Here is a 20,221-nt window from a genome sequence, read left to right on the forward strand (position 1 = left end):
GATGGAGGAAATAGGCCACTGTGGGTGTGACTTTGCAGGGTGTATCTTGTTACCTGCCCCCTTCTGACTGTCTGCTTAGCTGCCACTAGGAGAGCCTCCTTTGTCACACCCTCTTGATGCCATCATGGTCCACCTCTTCACAGCCCAAAGCAGTGGAGCCAGCTGACCGTGGCGGGTAGCTCTAAGACAGAGAGCCAAAATAAGCCTGGATTTTCTTTAAATTGTTTGCGCAGATGTGTTGTCCTAGCAACAGGAGAGTGACTGACAGAGGAATCTACTCTCCCTCTAAAATGAGGACAGGGTCAGACATTCAACATTTTGATTCTACCCTGTTCTGAGTTTGTGTATGGTATAAACAATAAATTTTTAAGGGATACTATGAAAATTATTTTCTTATACACATTTATTGTTATGTAGATGTGTTTCTGTCCTAATTTGAAAAAATACAACATGATTTAAAGACCAGTGCTGCTTTTTTTTTCCCCCTAAAAATTGGGGACATTGTGTAAGTGAAGTCAAGCTGATATTCCCGCCCTTCCATAATCGCTGGCACACTAAGTGCTTATCGTGTGCAGCACAGTTCACTGGGTATTAGACACGAGCATGCAGTACAGCAGTAGGCACTGCCTCCTTGCCTCTGGCTTACAGACAACGAAACACAGAGAAGTTATGTTATCTGCACAAGCTCACGCAGCCAGAGATAGTAATCAGAACAGAGCCTTAGAGCGGGGTTACCGAAACTTTCTTCATCTCCATCCCTTTTCATCCAAGACGTTTATGTTACCCCGTGGTTAAATTTGAGTATGAAGAAGTTAGTTACATCATGACATTGTTATAGTACATACTTTGTTCTTCTTGCTGCCTCTTCCCACTGTCCTCTCCTGTCTCCCTGCTCCCTCTCACTGACCCCTCCTTCCCTCAGGGACATATCTTCTGCTGTCATGTCACATGGATTGTGTCATCCTTTTACCTTCTTTTCTCTCTCCCTCTACCTTAAGATCTCTTTTTCATCTCTCATGGTCCCCTTTCTAGTTTTATGACTTACACACGTACACACACACACACATATGCACACACTCACACATTCACACACACACACACATGCACACACATACATGCATGTACATTCACAGGCACACACATGCATTTTTCTCTGTCTTCCTCTTGTTCATTGACTCTTGTTTTCGCCCTCTCTTCCCCAGCCCCCTCAGAGTATGCATATGAAGGAAAATTCATGGTGTTTATCTTTCTGAGCCTGGCTTATTTTGCTTCCCAGTTCCATCTATTTTCTGCAAATGTCAGCATTGCACTTTTCTCTGTGGCTGAATAAAATACCACTGAGCATACATTTGCTTTATCCATTCATCTGTCGATGGACATCTAGGCTGACGTATTAGTTACCTTTTCATTGCAGAGATAAAACACATAACAAAAAGCAATTTATGAAGCCAACGATTGGTGGCAGATGCCTTTAACTCCAGCACTTGGAAGGTAGAGGCAGGTAGCTCTCTGTGAGCTTCAGGCTAGTCTGGCCTACACAGTGAGACCCTGTTTCAAAACAAAAGAAATGGTGGAAATGTGTATCATAAATACACAGTGCAAAATGGCAGACGTGACTCAGTAAGCAACAGCACTATAAAGTGGCTCTTGTTTTTGTTACTTCTGTTGATGGAAAGAGAAACTAATTGGATGTTTACATGCTGAAGAATGATAGTAGGAAAGTTCTTCATTTTCTAACAGGATCCGTTATGTCTCCGTAAGAGTGGAGAACTCCGTGTGTGCAGTACCACGCTGCAGTCCATAACATAGTGCCAAGGCTGTGCTGAGGTGTTGCAAGCAGTGTTTATTGGAGGCTTGTTGCAGGAAGGATGCAGAAAGCAAAGAGGATCAAAGCATCAGTGAAATTTCAAGATGTGATACAGGCAGATGGCCCCCATAAACACCCCAAATTTATTACATATAGATTCCAAATTAATTTTTTGCCTTGGCGCATTCAGAACGTTTGCTGCTGTCATGTTTTCATGACCTCTCATGGTCATGTACAGTGCTCCATGTAGGGCTGTGAACCTCAGCTTGAGAAGATGTGGCTTAGAATACTTACGTCGTGTTTTTTGCCTTTTTTGTTTTTGTTTTCCCTCTACTGTGTGTGTGTGTGTGTGTGTGTGTGTAAGTTAGTCCATGGCCCCAGCCCATGGGATGATTCCAGCCACATGCAAGGTAGATGCTCTCTTCTCAGTAAACCTCTCTGGAAACCCTGTCAAAGATGTCCCATGAAGTGCGTCTCCTATGTGATTCCAAGTCCAGTGAAGTTGAGAGTGACTTGGGCTACTTCCTGTGCAAAGTGCTTTCTCTTTTATTTTTTTTTTCCATACAGGGTTTCTCTGTGTAGCCCTGGCTGTCCTGGAACTCATTCTGTAGACCAGGCTGGCCTTGAACTCAGAAATCCACCTGCCTCTGCCTCCCAAGTGTTGGGATTAAAGGTGTGCGCCACCACTGTCTGGCACAAAGTGCTTTCTGTATCATAATCCTATTTAACTCTCAAATAAGCCTTGTGTGATGGATACTCACATGGACCCCATATATGGGTAAGTGGACTTAGGCCCATTAAGGTTAAGTAACTTGTTGGAGCTTTGTACATCTGGTACTATGGCAAGGATGAGATCTGAACCTTCATGGTTTGGGTCTAGGTAGATGTGCCTATAGATTCTTCTCTTCTCTTTCTCTTTTCTTTTCTTCTCTTCTCTTCTCTTCTCTTCTCTTCTCTTCTCTTCTCTTCTCTTCTCTTCTCTTCTCTTCTCTTCTCTTCTCTCCTCTCCTCTCCTCTCCTCTCCTCTCCTCTCCTCTCCTCTCCCCTCCCCTCCCCTCCCCTCCCCTCCCCTCCCCTCCCCTCCCCTCCTCTCCCCTTCCCCCTCCCCTCCCCCTTCCTTTCCTTTCTTTTCTTTCTCTTCCTTCCTTCCTTCCTTCTTTTCTTTTTTTTTTTGAGATAATGTTTGCTCTATAAACCAGGCTGGCCTTGAACTTGATCTGCCTGCATCTGCCTCCCAAGTGCTGAGATTAAGGCATGAACCACCACTGCTCAGGGCTTCTGAAGATTCCTAAATATTAACATAGGACTAAAAGTTCAGTTCAGTCATAGAGTACTTGTCTGGTATGATTGAAACCCTGAGTTCAACCCCAGCACCTACAAGAACTTGTATTGAAAGTTAACAAGGTTGTCCCAGCAGACATGGTGTGCACTCAGTGTGTGTATGTGTGTGTGTGTTGGGTGGGTGGAAATCTTTGCAGAAACTAACAATACTAGGGCAGTAAAACTACTAAGTATTCTATTTCTGCTTGGTCATTATGTGTGCTATGTTGGTAGAAATGAGTTTCTGTTTCTAGATTCTGCCGAATCTAGCTGGGTGAGTCCATTCACGCGGGTTGGAGGACTGCAGGGAGCCTGGGGCTTGAATTACAGCAGCCTGAAGAAGTGAGACCCTGCCTTGGAAAGTAAACACCAGGATGCTTATTCAAAAGGCAAAGCCTGGATTTGTTGGCCTCTCCCGAGAGACACCATCATTATGAAGGCCTGATCCCAGCTGGCTTCCTGCAGGGCAGAGTTAACGATGCTGACAGGTCACAGGAGTGTTCGTTAATGGTTTCATGTTTTATTTATTCAGGTGCTGATCTGACATCGCTCAGCGAATGTATGGGCTTGGAAATAACTAGATTCTCTCTATATATACTGTGATGTTATCTCCAAAAATCAAGGAAATGAGAACCAGGAAAGGCCTGGATTCCCCGCAGATAGCTCTCATGGCTTACACTAAGAATTCAAATCCTACATAAAGCATTAGGCAGCAGCATTTAAAACACAAATCATCACTGTCTAAGGTGATAGATTGCAAGGGAATTTCTGGCACTGAGAGTCATTCTTTAACCAGCACTTCCACACAGCGCCAACTAAATAATGTAACAGCATCTGGACTCTTTCTAAATCGAAGATGGAATTATGTATTTCTCCCATGACACAGAGGATACCAAAACGCAGTATTTCCTAAAATAAAAAAAGGGGGGAGAGTAAGTTAGTGCAGTGGCTGAGAGAACTTTCCTGTACTCGCTTTCTGTTGTTTTTTTTTTTTTTTTAATAACTTCTATTATTAAAGTAAGACATACACAGAAGGGCAAGAGTAATAGATGTCTGCTGTAGCCCCAGTTCACCCACACCCATGTAACTGTCACTTAGTTAAAAAGAAATCAGGACGCAACTATAGCCAAAAGACTTCCATGCACCTTTAAATCTCTTTTCTCAAAACTGATCGTGGTCCTGACCTTTTAAAAATTTAGTAGTATAGCACTGATTCACAAATGGCATACAGAGGAAAACACACATGCACACACATACAGACGGTCTATGTAAGCATATATATATGATATATAATATATAATATGCTTTATATGACTTGTGAATGTCATGTGTACACACACGTGGTCTATGTATGTATATAATATGATGTCTTATATGGTTACTAAATGTTTTATGTGTACATACACACACACACACACACACATACAGAGAGACTATTTGTGAAGTCATAGAAAGGTGGCCTCTTAGTCACTATTAAGGACTAAGATATACTGTCCCCAGATTCCTATGTTCAAACCCTAACCCCTAACGTGACTACATTTGGAGATAGAAAATATAAGGAGGTCACTGAGGTTAAATGAGTTTGAGAAGGTAGTTCTGGTGTCCCCACAAGAAGAAGAGAAACTGGAACAGTTTACACATGACCATGTAAAGAGGTAGCAAGAATAACCGTCACTGGTCAGCGTGGCTCATGCCTGTAATGAAGCATCCAGAAAAATCCCCACACATTTGAGTACAACCTGATCTACACAAAGAGTTCCAGACCAACAAGGGCTATATATTGGGAGACCCTGTCTTGTCTGCCCCGCACCCGAAAAAATGGGGTGATTGTAGCCAAAGTGCACACCTTCAAGAGAAATCAAGCTCACCAATGCCTGGATCCTGGACTTCCGGCCTCCATACTTGCTGATGTCTGCTGGGAAGACCCCTGTTTAAGGTGTTTTGCCATGGCAACTCTAGGGGACTAGTCTAGCTCCTCAGAACATCAGCTCAGGTCACAGCCCAGAATAATAGGACACACCTCCCTGCCAAAGGCAGCCTGCATCCAGCTCATTCTCTAACTCCCCTTTATAGGTTCTCTGCTCAGTTGTATTTGAACAATAAAATTTGCATTTTTCATTTTATTTTATTTTTTTAGAGCTGAGGACCGAACCCAGGCCTTGTGCTTGCTAGGCAAATACTCTACCACTGTGCTAAATCCCCAATCCCAACATTTTAAAAAATAAATGCTATTTTAGTATCTCCTAATTTTGAACTCTCCCCTCTGTGGTTACTTTTCACTTGTGCATTGCATTGGTTGAAGAAACTTGATCTTGTCCTGTTTTGTTTTGTTTTGGTTTGTTTTTTCCCGGTAGGAAGCGATCTGGTTGGAGATTTCAGATCTGAATCTGGCCAAGTCAGTTCATCCAAATGTCAGCACACAGGTAATGAGGGAGACAGGCCTATTTGTTGAGATACTCATCTTTGCAGTTGACAGGCTGGTCCTAAAACTCACACAGGAATGTTAGATACTGAGAATAGCCAAAACAATCTCAAAAAGGAACACAGCTAGAAGACTCATACTTCCTGATTTGAAGGCTTAGCACAACCAGACATGCTGCTGCTTGTCTGAAGTCCTACTATGGGACAGGCTTGATGATGCTGGCTAAATGGCTGGAAAGGAGAACTTCCCACACCATCATGTAATAAATACTGATGGAAGTCGCACATATATCTCAGTGGAAGAGACTCAAGGGTCTGGAAACAAAGCAACGCAGTGCTGGGACAACAGAATATCTACATGGTTAAAGAAAAAAAAAATCAAACCAATTTGGGGCTGGAGAGATGGCTCAGTGGTTAAGAGCACTGACTGCTCTTCAAGAGGTCCTGTGTTCAATTCCCAGCAACCACATGGTGGCTCACAACCATCTGTAATGGGATCCGATGCCCTTTTCTGGTGTGGCTGAAGATAGTGACAGTGTACTTGCATATATACAATAAATAAATCTTTTAAAAAAATAAATTTTTTGTATCTCTACCTCATTTTATCTAGGAGTTGACTCAGAATGGATCATATTCGTGAAGGTGAGAGCTAAGATATTAAGCTTTGAGAATAAAACATAGGAGTAAATATAAATGTTTGTGACTTTGAACTAGGTAGTGGTGTTTTAGATCTAACACTAAACATGCAAGGAATGACTAGGAAAACAAATAGGACTCCTTCCAGATCAAGCGGGTGTGCATGTCATCAACAGAGTGACGTCGAGAACGCGGGAAAAAGGAAACTCACAGCACTGGAGACATGACTGGAAGTGAGATATCTGATAATGTGCTAGTAACCAGAACATAAAAACAAACAAGCAAGCAAATAAAAACCCAACCATCCAAACAACAAAACTTTGGCAACTCAGGGCTGGAGAAATGACTGACTCAGCAGTTAGGAGCACTGTCTGCTCTTCCAAAAGACCTGGATTTGATTCCATGGCATCTCAAAACTATTGGTAACTTAGCCGGGTAGTGGTGGTGCACACTTTAATTCTAGCACTTGGGAAGCAGTGGCAGGCAGATCTCTGAATGTGAGGCCAGCTTGGTCTACAGATACAGAGCAAGTTTCAGGACAGCCAGACTACACAGGAAAAAAAAATCTGTCACAGAACAACCAAACCCAAGCCAACCAAGCCAACCAGCCAACCAAAACTATCAGTAACTCCAGTTTCAGGAGGATCCAACACCCTCTTCTGGCTTCTGAAGGCATTGCATACATATGCAAGTACACACGTGTATATATAAATAAGAATAAATCAATCCTAAAAATTTCTACAAGTCAACAATTAAACCAAACGGCCTAATTAAAAACTGGATCTATGACTAGGAGACATTTTTTCCCAAGGTGCAACACTAACCAATAAACACACAAATGGGTGCTCCACTTCATTCGCTGCCACAGAGCTGTAAATCTAATCCTGGTGGCACATGACCTCATACCTTAAAAGCGCTGTAATAAAGACAGCAATGGCATCCACACGAGGAAACTGGAACCCACCTGCTACGTCGGTGCAGCCATTTGAGAAAAGAGTGACCAGCTTGTAAGATGAATCTACAGTGAGAACTGTGGTACATCAATGGAACCAAAATTGCTTCCAGGAAAAGCAAACACAAGTTCACACAAAACGCATAAAAAAATTGAACAAGATGGCTCATAACAGACCCAAAGTGGAAACAATGAAAATATCCTCCTATTGCTAAATGAATAAATCATGTGTGATAGATTCATATCACAAGCTAGCTCCATCTACAAAAATTTGTGGCAAAAGTAGTCACACATGCCACAACACTTAAAAACCCTGGAAAGTCTGTTACCTGCAAAAAAGACTAGTTACAAAGATGGCGCAGTGTCTGACTGTATGTAAATGGGCCAAGTAATGATGTAAGTCCATAGAAACAGAAAGCAGGTGGTCACCTCAGGCCACTATGAGTATGCATGTGCATAGTGTGTGTATATATGTGTGCATTTCATAGGTAATCTATTTTCCTTCTGTTAGCTTTTGTAATTTATGTCTTTCAATATAGTCATCAACTTTGTCTAAATGTTTCAAACTTCTTGTTGATTATATAACTATTCGTAAGTTGTAATAATTTGGCTTATTGCATTTTTAGGATATATTGACTCTCCAATGACGTCACCTTCCTATCTGATCTTGGTGATTCCTGCCTTCTCTCAGACCTCCTTATTATTGTCCTGATCTATCTGTTCAGAGTTTCTCAACCTGTGTTGAGGCATATTTCAACTGGCTAATTATTTTTACAGAGCTTTCATATGAGCCAGGGCTGTTGGCAGCCTTCCTGGCTTGACCCGCTAGCCCACTAGAGGTTTAACAATGTTTTAATAGCAACATGGTAGACTGTACTAATAGAAATCCACACCCACCTCTGGAGGAAAAACACTAGGTTAGAGGTTTATCACTTTTATTGATCATTTCCCCCAATATTGGCGTTTGACCCTAGTTTTCTAATCTTTCTTCTCTTTCTTTCTGTCCTTCTTTTCTTCCCTACTTCTTTTCCTCCCTCCCTCCACCCCTTCTTTCCTTCCTTCTTTCCTTCCTTCCTTCCTTCCTTCCTTCCTTCCTTCCTTCCTTCCTTCCTTCCTTCCTGTCTTCCTTTCTTTTTGGCTTTAAAGGCGTGCACCACCACCTAGTTTCTTACTCTAGTGTTCACACAGACAGAGCACAGTGACAAAGCCTCCTCTCCCATGCGTCTGCTAACTCCAACATCTCCCCAATTCTGCGATGCTTTTTTTCTCATCATGGGTCATTTTCATTGTTCATGTGTTTCCCTAGTAAGATTTGCCTGGATACCAAATGTAAATTTTACCTTGTTACTCCTGGGATATATTCTCTTGCTGTAAAACCCCCCTGAAGTTTGTTATAGTACACAGCTAAGTTCCATGGAAACGGTTTGATTCTTTTGGGTTTTGCTTTTCAGATTTATTAGGTAGAAGCAGAGCTATGTAGAGCAAGCCTTTCTCCCTGCACTCTGCCTAATGCGCCGTGAATTACGAGGTTTTCCCACGTGCCTGTTACTTCTGCAGTCCCCTGTGAGCTCCACATACTGCATCCTTTATTCTTTTCAGGCCATCTTCCCTCCTTGGTTTGGGGTAGTTTTCCCACATATTTATGCTGATCTATATTCTGCCATCTGATCCTCCGCAGATCTCTGGAACCTTCTTTCTCTTCATACCTACTACCTTCTCTCTGGTACCCTGCCCATAAACTCTGGCTACCTTTTTGTCTCCCTGGACCCAGCTCTCCCAACTCTGGGAGCTCAAGTCCATGTGAGATTTCTGGCCTTGAGCTGCAGCCTTGAAGTTTTCTCACCGCCCCTCACTACCCACAATTCCATCTTGTTCGCTTTCATCTCGGAGAGGCTATGTGTCTTCCTTACCCGATGTCTGGCATGTTAAAACTTTGGCCATGAATTTTGCCACTACTTAACCATGACTTCAGATGTCCTTTTATTCCAGCTAGACCATAACGACAAAGCTCTCTGAGTATGTTTCTGAGATCTGAAAAATAAAATGGATGTGCACTTAGAGAAAAACTATCATTTGCCAAATTCAGGATAACAGTAAGAAAATATTAGAAAACCCAAATTAACTACCAAGTAAATAAAATCACAGATCTCTATAGAAATTAGCATCAAGGTCAGCCAAACTTCTCAGCAATATGAATAGCATTCTGAAATATGCATAGCACTCTAGGAACAAGCGATTGAAGGGCAATCAGAAAACAGAAAGCTTCAAGCCAATCTTGCTTTGCACAAGATCTAAACTTACCACGTGCATCCTCAATTTTAAGAATTTTATTTATCATTATTGTATGTGTGGGCATAATTGGGTATGTGTGTGTGTGTGAGTGTGCGTGTGTGTGCACACACATACATTTGTGGTAGGTACATACAGGCAAATAAGTATGGAGGTCAGAGAACTTCCTGAATAGTAAGTACTCTATCTTGTTTTTTTTTTTCCAGTTTATTTTTGTCATTGTTGTTTGTTTTGAAACAAAGTCTCACTGTGTAGACTAGAATTCATAGAGATCCACCTGTCTCTGCCGCTCCCGTGATTCTTTTATTTCTCGGTGTTTTGAGACAGAGTTTCTCTGGGTAGCCCTGCCTGTCCTTGTCTGCTTTGTAGACCAGGCTGGCCTAGAATGTGCAGAGATCTGCCTGCTTCTGCCTACCAATGCTGAGACTAAAGGCATGCACAACCACTATGGAATCTTTTAAAAAAGATTTACTCAGTTATTTATGTATTCAGTGTTCTGCCTGCCTATGTGCATGTCTGCAGGCAAGAAGAGAGCATCGGATCTCATAGATGGTTGTGAGCCACCGTGTGGTTGAATTCAGGACCTCTGGAAGAGCAGCCAATGCTCTTAACCTCTGAGCCATCTCTCCAGCCACATCCCCTCCCCACTACGTTTAAAGACACTTTTCTTGCCCCTAAAGCCTACCTCTTTGGCTAGATGAGCTGGACACCAGGCCAGGCAATCCTGGCTTCAGGTCTTTCCAATGGGATCATAGGCATAAGCTGCCAGAGTTGGTTTTTTTTTTTTTTTTTTTGGTGGGTTCTAGGGATCCAAAGTCAGGTTCTCACGCTTGCATTGCCATACACTTTACCCACGTAGCTCCGCTCTGTCCCCGTATCATTGTGGTCAATCTTTCTTTCTGCTTAAGTCAGCTACATTTGGTTTCTCTTCTTGCAACCTAGACTCCTACCTGATATATTGGCAGGTTCCAGGAAGCAAAAAACCTAAAATAAACAAATAAGTAGTTTAGCAAAGAAATCCCCAAACCTCGTAGAAACAGCTTTGCACAGATGGCTCATTTGATTTGAGTTTGTTGTTGTTGTTTTATTTTGGTTTTAACTTTGGGAAAGTGTGAAAAATGATAGCCACCCAGGAGAAACTGCCTTTGGAAATTTCAGTCTTGATCTTTCCCAGGCCTGGTCCTATGTAATATGATCCTCACTCTGCCGGGTGTTGCTGGGGAGGGCCAGCAGCATCCAATTAGCCACACAATCAGCGGGGTCAACAAGACACTCTATAGCCCTCTGTGCAGCTGGTCAGGTTAGGAACGAACAGGGCATGTTAATAAGACCTATCCTACCCTCAGCTAAACAGCATCTATACCTGGATGTGTATCTCTATTGAGCTGCCATGTCTCAGAATCATGGCAGATCCTGTAGCTTTGAGTTCTCAGTGTTGGGTCTTTCTAATGGTGTTAGGGCTGGGTTTGCTCGAAGGAAGGGAAGCCAGCTTTATGTTGCTCCCACAAGCAGAGAAATGGGGGTTCTCCATGGTCTCTCCCAGAGTCACTCCTAAGCCATAGTTCTCTGTGACTTGTAGACAGTTCTTTCTGTTTTAGTTTGTGTATGTGTGTGTGTGCGCACATGCATGCACATGCATGGAGTGGTAGGGTTTGTCTATGTAGCCCTGGCTGTCCTGGAACTCACTATGTAGACATGGCTGGCCAAAACTCAGAAAGATCTACCTGCCTCTGCCTCCTGAGTGCTGGGATTAAAGGCACATAACCCCCATGCCTGGCTACTATATAGAACGTTCTTTGAGTGCTGGAATTAAAGGCACATACCCCCATGCCTGTCTACTATATAGAACGTTCTTTGAGTGCTGGGATTAAAGGCACATACCCTCATGCCTGTCTACTATATAGAACGTTCTTTGAGTGCTGGAATTAAAGGCACATACCCCCATGCCTGGCTGTATAGAATAGAATGTTCTTTCAATGTCCTTGACTCAGACTGACATTCTTGCAATTTCTGTTTTTCATTTTCAGAGCTTCACAACGGCTCCTCTCCCTACTGTTTCCCACGTCCAGACTTTGGCTGATCAGCTCTGCCCTGAGCCCTGACCTGCAACTTGCCTGTAGGCCTGCCTGGGGCCCGCTCACTGGTCAGAGGTTCTCCTGTTGCTGCCCTTACCTGGCTAGGGTCCCATCAAAGCTGGTCACGTTGTGTACCGTGCGCATACTTCTGCCAAGCACCCAGGACATGTTGATGCTATGGCACAGACTTGTCCAGAAGCTCATGTGTTTCTTGCTTTGACAAATGCCCACCCAGAAGGCAGAGCCCAGAACAAAGACACCAAAATGAAAAACAGTGCCTACGCGCGCCTATTTCCGTTAGATTTCTTTAGACATTAGAAAAAAAAGGGGGAAAAGGAAGTAAAAGAGAAATATCAAAGAAAAGTTGGCTGATGTTGGGTCCCAGATATCAAGTATCTAATCTCCCACATAACCCCATTGGAAGCTTATTCATTCTTAATTGTTGTTATATAAAACAAATGAAAAGCAAACCCACATAAAAAGGAAAACTGAGAAAGCCTGAGTACGTGGAAGAAGTTAGAATCAATCATCCTGTTTATAACCATCAGTGGTTAGCATCGATTGATCTACTGTGATTAGATCTCTGACTGCAATTTGATTGTTTTAAAATCCATCATTATTAATATTAGTATTATTTACCTTTTATTTTATGTGTATGGGTGTTTTGCCTGGTGCCCAAGGAAGTTAGAATAGGACATGGGACATCCTAAAACTGGAGTTGCAGACAGTTGTGAGTGTTATGAAATATCAGGTGGCTTGGGGGTATCATGGCGGGTCCACGCCAAGGTGTGAGTCTGAGAAATTACGCCATGCAATGGATCTGGTATAATGAGGTTTATTGTGGAAAGGGAGATAAGCAAGCACCTGGGGGTAGGAGTAGAGGCAGGCAGCCAATCATGAGGGTAGACAGAGAGGGGGCAGATAGGGAGAGAAGGGGCTTGGTGCAGAAAGGGAGAGAGAGAGAGAGAGAGAGAGAGAGAGAGAGAGAGAGAGAGAGAGAGAGAGAGAGAGAGAGAACAGAGAGAGCGCGCACGAGAGAGAAAGAGAACAGAGAGAGCAAGAGACCGGGTGGGAACCAATCCTTTTATATGCAGCACATGCCCAATGCTAGGAGCCTAGTGGAATGGTCTGGAAGCTAGCACTGAGCTGCCATGTGGGTGCTGGGACTCAAACCTGATTCCCAGAGTAGCCAGCGCTTTCAGCCATGCTTAACCACTGAGCTATCTTGTCAGCCCCCATAATCCCTTTAAAATTTACCTTTGGGTCTGAAGCTTTCATGGGGAAATGTTCAAATTGCACATGTCAATATCTTGCAGGGGAAAAAAAAAAGAGGCAACTGCAGTAGCCAACCTTCCATCCTGTGTTATTGTAATTGTAGGAGTCTTTGCGTATGCTTAGCTTGGATGAAATCAGTCTAATGAGGTGAGACCCAAGAAATTTTAATTAGTTGGTGCAAAAATGTAGGTGTCTCCTGCTGCTTTGTGTGGGTTTATTTCTGAGAAAAAGAGCAATGCATGTCTTTTTCTTCCTAAAATTTCCAATTATTCAGTTCTCGGCGCTGTAGGTCTCCTGTCTGCTTATGAATCCCCTCAGAGGAAGTTGGATGGCAGCAGGTGTTGTAAAGCACTCACCATTCAGATTGCAGAAATCCGAGGGCCCGTGCTGCTAGAAAGTTTTGAATGTTCCCCTAAAAGTTGTTCCTCAAATATCTTTGCTTTTCGGAATTTCCCAAAGCCTATTTGTGCCAGACATTCTGGTTAAGAAAGAGACCCCTGGGTTTCTGTTGCTGGAACACACCAGGTTAAGAATAAATTGCTTCTCAGCACTTGACGAAGTTTTGCATTCTGCAGCGGCTTTTAAAGTTGCCTGGCCTTTGTGCAGAGAGTTGACTCAAGGAGCTGAGTAAGCAAATCAAGGGGACATTCCTGTCTTACCCATTCAGGGAGCGTTTTAAGTCTGCTTTGAGAAACTATTGAAAAGACCACTGAAGAGTCAGGACAAAACAAGAGAGAGTGGCTTGTAGATCCTTTTGCATTTAATTGGCCCAAGGCAAAGATTATGGAACTCTCAAGCCTCATCTTCCTCCTTGGTTAGCTTCGTACTTCTGATCAGTTCTCATGGAGACTAAATGCCCCGACAAAAAACAACTTAGGAGGATAAAGGGTGTGTTTTAGCTTGTAATTCCAGGTTATAGTCCATCATTGCAGATAAGTCAAAGTGGCAAGAATTTGGAACAGTAAATCATATCACAGTCATAGCCAGGAGCAGAAAGCAATGAACACATGCATGTTCACTTGACTGCTTTCTTGTGCTCAATTCGATTCCTCAACCATAAATATAGTTCAGGACTTTCTGCCTAGGGAATGGTGCCACCCACACCGGGCTGGGTCCTCCCACATCAATTCATTTATTAAGACTGTTTTGGTTAGGGCTTTACTGCTGTGATCAGATACCATGACCAAGTCTTATAAGGACAACATTTAATTGGGGCTGACTTACAGGTTCAGAGGATCAGTCCAGTATCATCAAGACAGGAACATGGCAGTGTCTAAACAGGCATGGTGCAGGAGGTGCTGAGAGTTCTACGTCTTCATCTGAAGGCTGCTAGTGGAAGATTGGCTACCAGGCAGCTAGGATGAGGGTCTTAAAGCCCACGCCGAGTGACACACCTACTCCAACAGGGCCACACCTTTTAATAGTGCCACTTCCTGGGCTGAGCATATATAAACCATAACAAGACAATTCCTTACAGGCATATCCATAGGCAAACTCAATTTGTATCAAGTTGTCAATTGAAGCTACAGACAGAGATTCTTCTGCTTTGTTAAGCAGATGTATCAGTTGTAAGAAAGGAGTCTGGTAGCTCACAGAAAGGATGAAGACCAGAAAGAAACAAAATTCAAACAGTAGTCAAAGGGAACGAAGGAGTCAGAACCTAGAGCTCACCTCAGCAAGAGACTCCATAGCTCTGCCGCTTCGGTCAGGCCATGCTGAGAAATGACGTGTCATTTCAAGCTGCTGCTGACACAGCCACCAAGGAGTCTTCTAGCTCCCTTATTCCTTGATTCGTTCAATTCTGTGGAAGACCTCAGCTGAGGTTTCAGTCCATACCTGGTCCAGGAAAATGATTATGTACCTGTAGAGTTAGAGTTTCCTGGGTGGGTCCCACCCATTGCTAAGAATCCTACAAGAAAAACTAAAGAAAACAAAGAAATTAACAAAGACCAATTACTCCTATGGGTGGGTGTCAGGGGAAGGTGAGTGACAGGAAGGTTTAAATGATGTCTTCAAAGGGGCTGGAGGGAGCCAGGTGGCTCAGAATGCCCCCTGATGTTTCTAAAATCGATCTGGGGGAATATAGTAGGAGAATTACAGGCATGAAGTGGAGAGCCACCCTCTGGGCTTGGATGGCAATGGTGGGTACTTAAGCTTCATGTATCTCATTGTGGGTAGATGTCCCTTCTCTCTGTACTTTGCTCAAACATGCATCAAGTTCTGCCACCCCTTTCCCTTTGTGTGTGTGGTATGTATGTATGTGCATATTTGCATGTCTGTGGGCACACTGTGTGTGCACACGTGTATGGAGGCTCAAGGCTGATGTAGAAAATCATCCTCTGTTCCTTTTCCATCAGTAAGGCAGGGTCTCTCAATCAAACCTAGAGCTCACCGATAAGAGTTAGTCTCACTAGCCAGCTTTCTCTGGGGATCTCTCGTCTTTGTCTTCCCATGCTGGAATTATGGACAGGCCGAGGGGCTCGCACAGCCTTTACGTGAGTCCTGGGGATTGGAACTCTGGTTCTTGTTGTTATGAAGTACAATGCGCCAAGGGGGTATCTTTGGCAGCCCAAGCCAAAGCGTACCCCTAAGAAATTGCTCCATGCTATAGATCTGCTATAAGAGGTTTATTGAAGGAAGGGAGAGGAGTGAGGACCCATGGAAGGAATAGAGTCAGACAAGTGGACATCTAGACAGTCAGATGGACAGGGAACACAGAGAGAAGCATGAGAGCAGAGAGAGGGGGCACTGGATGTTTATGTGTGCTCGAGTGCGTGCGTGCGTGCGTGCGTGCGTGCGTGCGTGCGTGTGTGTGTGTTTCCTTTTTATCTGTAGCTAACATCTGGCACACCTGGCAGCGTTGGCAGGCGATGGCAGCAGGTGAGAGCAGCAGGTGATAGTATAAGTAGTTGCCACTTCCTGAGAGCCAGTGGAACCACCTGTGCACTAACATTCATGCTTTTCTGGCAGGCACTTTAACTCAGAGCCCTCTTTCCAGCCCTCATCTGTTTTCTCACGTCTACCTGTGCTTTCTAGTTCCTTCTCAGACTGTGATTTTTGTGCTGAGTTTTCTCTGATAAGTTGGCTATCACATCCTGTGGACCCCTTTGGCTCTCCTATGTTCCTTCACCAATGTCTTGACCACAGTGAAAGGACCTTAATATTCAAAAGGATGGGTATTTCTGTTGGAACAACTGTACTCCTTCAATCCATATGTTGAAACTCTGACTTCCATTGTTGTTAAGGTTTCCTGGTGGATTGGTCAGGAGGCCAAGGAGTGCTGCTAAGAACATACCACATGGCATATTTCACACAAGAGATTTATGGAGGTGGGGGAAGCAAAAGGCTGCCTCAGAGTGGGGGTGTGAGAGAGAGAGCAAAAGAGAGAGATGGAGAAAGACACAAAGAGACACACAGAGAGCAAGAGACAGAAGGAAAGGGACAGAGAGACACACAGAGGTGGAGAGACAGAGAGCAAGAGACAGAGGAAGGGCCCTGATGTGGGACTTTTTAAAGGGTATGAGTGTCGTATTTGGTGGCTGGTAATGATGTGCCTACTGGCTCCGAGTCACTGAAGGCAGACTAAGGGAACACCTGGTTCCTAACAATTGTGACGGTACAGTCCTATGTCACCTTCCGAGGAGGGTCTCATAGGCGAGCCCATCATGGTGGGCACGCCCACAGCTACTTACACAGACTAAGATGGCTCTGATGTCACAAGGTGTGATAGTCAACCTTCATTGTCAACTGGATTGAGAGTCACCAAGGAGACACACCTCTGGGCATGCCCTTTATAGAAGTTTAAGGGCAGGGGAATAACCCACCTTGAATATGAGTGGCACTCACTCATGGTCTTAGAGTCCCTGACTGAATAAAAAGGAAAAAGAGAGAAAGGCAGCTGAATGGCAGCATCCTCCCTTTTTGGCTTTCCTTGTCTGCTGAGATGTGGAGGGACAGGTTCACTAGTTCTAAGCCCTGATCCCACAGCTGTACCTTCCCCACCACAATGGATCCCTTAAATAGCTTCATGTCAGGTATTGGGGCCCAGGAACGTGAAAGGTCGCGAACACACTGACACACTACTATGAGACCACTGTATGCACAGTGCGTCTGAGTGAAAAGTCTTTCTACAGCACCAGACTCTGGGTGGACCTGTAAGGAGATGGTATAGATTAAATGGAACCACAAGGGTGGGATTCTGATCCCTAGTTCTACAGTGCCCATCGGAAGGGGAAGGGACATCAGGGCCAGTGTTCTTTATACATTCCCCAGGCCAAGAGGGAAATCCTCAGTAGGCGCCAAGCCTCGCATGGACTTTCTTCTCACACATTGCAGCCCCCAGAACTATTAGGAAATCAATCTCTATCATTTCAGGCCTGCCTCCTTTGGTGTTTTGTTCCGTCTAACTAATTCAAAGGGCTGGGATATTGTGTTCTCACTGCCCAATCTATATAATATATAGTATGCATTTTCCTCTGCTGGTCCACTGGCTTCTCTGCACTAGACTTACTGAGAAACGATTCCATTGCTTTCTTTGATGATATGTCTGTGTGCAATTAGCAATAACAAATGGTTTTAAAGCCCATGGGTCTTTATTCATTAAGAATCTACAATTGGATATGAACAACTCATTGATGATAGATCCTGATGGGAAGGTTAAAATGAAAACTGTAATTAAATACTGAAGGCAAGACACTCAAGAGACTGTTGGAATCTTTTTTTTTTAACTTAAAAAAAAAGATTTATTTATTTATTATATGTAAGTACACTGTAGCTGTCTTCAGACACTCCAGAAGAGGACATCAGAACTCGTTATGGGTGGTTGTGAGCCACCATATGGTTGCTGGGATTTGAACTCAGGAACTTCAGAAGAGCAGTCAATGTTCTTAACTGCTGAGCCATTGCTCCAGCCCGAGACATCAAAGACGCAAAATATCTTGGAATTTTGGTTTGGATTATTGAAGGCAAGTAAACGTGCTTTAAGGAGTCTTCCTTTTCTTAAAAAAAATTAGCCAGGCATGGTGATGCATGCCTTTAGTCCCAGCACTAGGGAGGCAGAAGAATGAGGACATCTGTGAGTTCGAGGCCATCCTGGCCTACAAGTTCCAGGGATAGCCATAGCTGTTACACAGAGAAACACTGTCTCAAAAACAAACAAACAAACAAGCAAACAAACAAACAAACAAGCAAACACACCAAAACACCCTATAAAATAAATAAGTAAATAAACAAGCAAATAAATAATTTATTGTGTGAGACTCAGAAGACATTTGCAGGATTTGACTCTCTCCTTTTACCATATGAGCTTTGCAAGTTGGACTCATGACGTCAGGCTGGGCGACAATCGCCTGTACTCATTGAGCCACTTTCCTTGCCCTTAAGGAATATTCCTCATAGATACTTCTATCTTTCAAGACAGTTATTACAAATTGGAAACACCTAAAAGTCACTTGATATCAACGAGCTAAGATACTATACGTGGTATTTGTTCACAGAAACATGATTGCGATGGAGTTGATTGAGCTGGGGTGTGTGTGCATCTTCGTGTGTGGGTGCATATATGGTTGCATATGTGTGTGCAAACGTGTGCTCATGTATGTGGAGGTCAGAGGGCAAACTTGGGTGTTGCTCTTGAGGTGTCCCCATCATTATTTCTCACTGGCCCAGAATTTACCAAGTAGTCTATGCTGGCCAACCAGTGAGACCCAGAGATCCATTTGTCTCTCTGCTTTCCCAGTGCTGGGATTTCAAGGTTTTTAAAATATGGATTCTGGGGAATCAAACACAGATCCTCATGACTGAGCCATCCCCTGACCTGTGATCTGTCATTTTAAGATCGGGTAATTTTCCATGGGAACAGGCATGGGATTTGGAACAGGATTGAGAAGTCTATTCTATGATTCAAAGCAAAACGAAGCAGGCTCAGGGCTCTAGGGGTCTGCTTCTCTCTTTCTTCAGTTTGGATAAACACTTGCCATCTGTTTTGCATTGTTTCTAGTCAGAAAAAGAAGCTTTCTTGAAATAATGAATGTAACCTTGTTGTGGATTTTTATATACTTCCAAGTCTATAATCAGAATGGTCTTGGAAATTAAGTTCTGTTGTTGGAAAATTCATGCACTTATGAAACTAAGAGTGGGATCAGAAATAGCGTTGTGCCTGACATTTTAATATAGTAACTGAAATATTTTCCCCAAATATATTCAGTGTTGCAAAAATGACATGTCTAATTTCATAGCCTGAAATAATTTTATATCACCATCACTAACAAGGATATTTTAAAATGTGGGTCCAAGGACTGGCGGTGTAATTCAGTTAGTAAAGTTCTTACATAAAGCCCCTGTGTTAGTCAGGTTTGTGCTCCTGCACAAAACATCATGAACAAGAAGCAAGTTGGAGAGGAAAGGGTTTATTCAGCTTACACTTCCACACCAAAGGAGGTCAGGACAGGAACTCACACAGGACAGGAACTTGGAATCAGGAGCTGATGCAGAGACCATGGAGAAGTGCTGCTTACTGGCTTGTTTCTCCTGACTTGCTCAGCTTTCTGTCTTCTTCTTATAGAAGCTCTGACTGACTACCAGCCCAGGGATGACACCACCCACAATGGGCCCCTTCCCCTTGATCACTGTCTTAGTCAGGGTTTCTATTCCTGCACAAACATCATGACCAAGAAGCAAGTTGGGGAGGAAAGGGTTTATTCGGCTTACACTTCCATGCTGCTGTTCATCACCAAAGGAAGTCAGGACTGGAACTCAAGCAGGTCAGAAAGCAGGAGCTGATGCAGAGGCCATGGAGGGATGTTCCTTACTGGCTTGCCTCCCCTGGCTTGCTCAGCCTACTCTCTTATAGAACCCAAGACTACCAGCCCAGGGATGGTCCCACCCACAAGGGGCCTTTCCCCCTTGATCACTAATTGAGAACATGCCTTACAGTTGGATCTCATGGAGGCATTTCCTCAACTGAAGCTCCTTTCTTTGTGATAACTCAGCTGTGTCAAGTTGACACAAAAATAGCCAGTACAATCACTAATTGAGAAAATGCCTTACAGTTGGATCTCATGGAGGCATTTCCTTAAGGGAGGCTCCTTTCTCTGTGATAACTCCAGCTTGTGTCAAGTTGACACACAAAACCAGCCAGGACACCTGGGTTCCATCCCCAGCACCACAGACTTCGTGGGACACATTTCCCAGCACATGGAACGTGGGGTCAGGAGGATCAGGAGTTCAATGTCACCCCTGGCTACATAGTGAGTTTGAGGTCAGCCTGGGATAGAGGTGAGCCTGTTTAAAAACAAACCAGAGAAAGCCAAACGAATCCAAAAAAATGAATCCAAACACAGACTTATACCCAAACTGGCATCTACTTTTGGTTAAGAAAAATTTCAGTCTTAAAACTGAAAACCAAAGCTGGGAGACCCTAGACTGAATGCAGAGAGGTGTCCTGAT

Source organism: Mus caroli, unplaced genomic scaffold (assembly GCF_978045245.1).
Source record: "Mus caroli unplaced genomic scaffold, Mus_caroli_1 scaffold_12, whole genome shotgun sequence".
NCBI classification, from domain to species: Eukaryota; Metazoa; Chordata; class Mammalia; order Rodentia; family Muridae; genus Mus; species Mus caroli.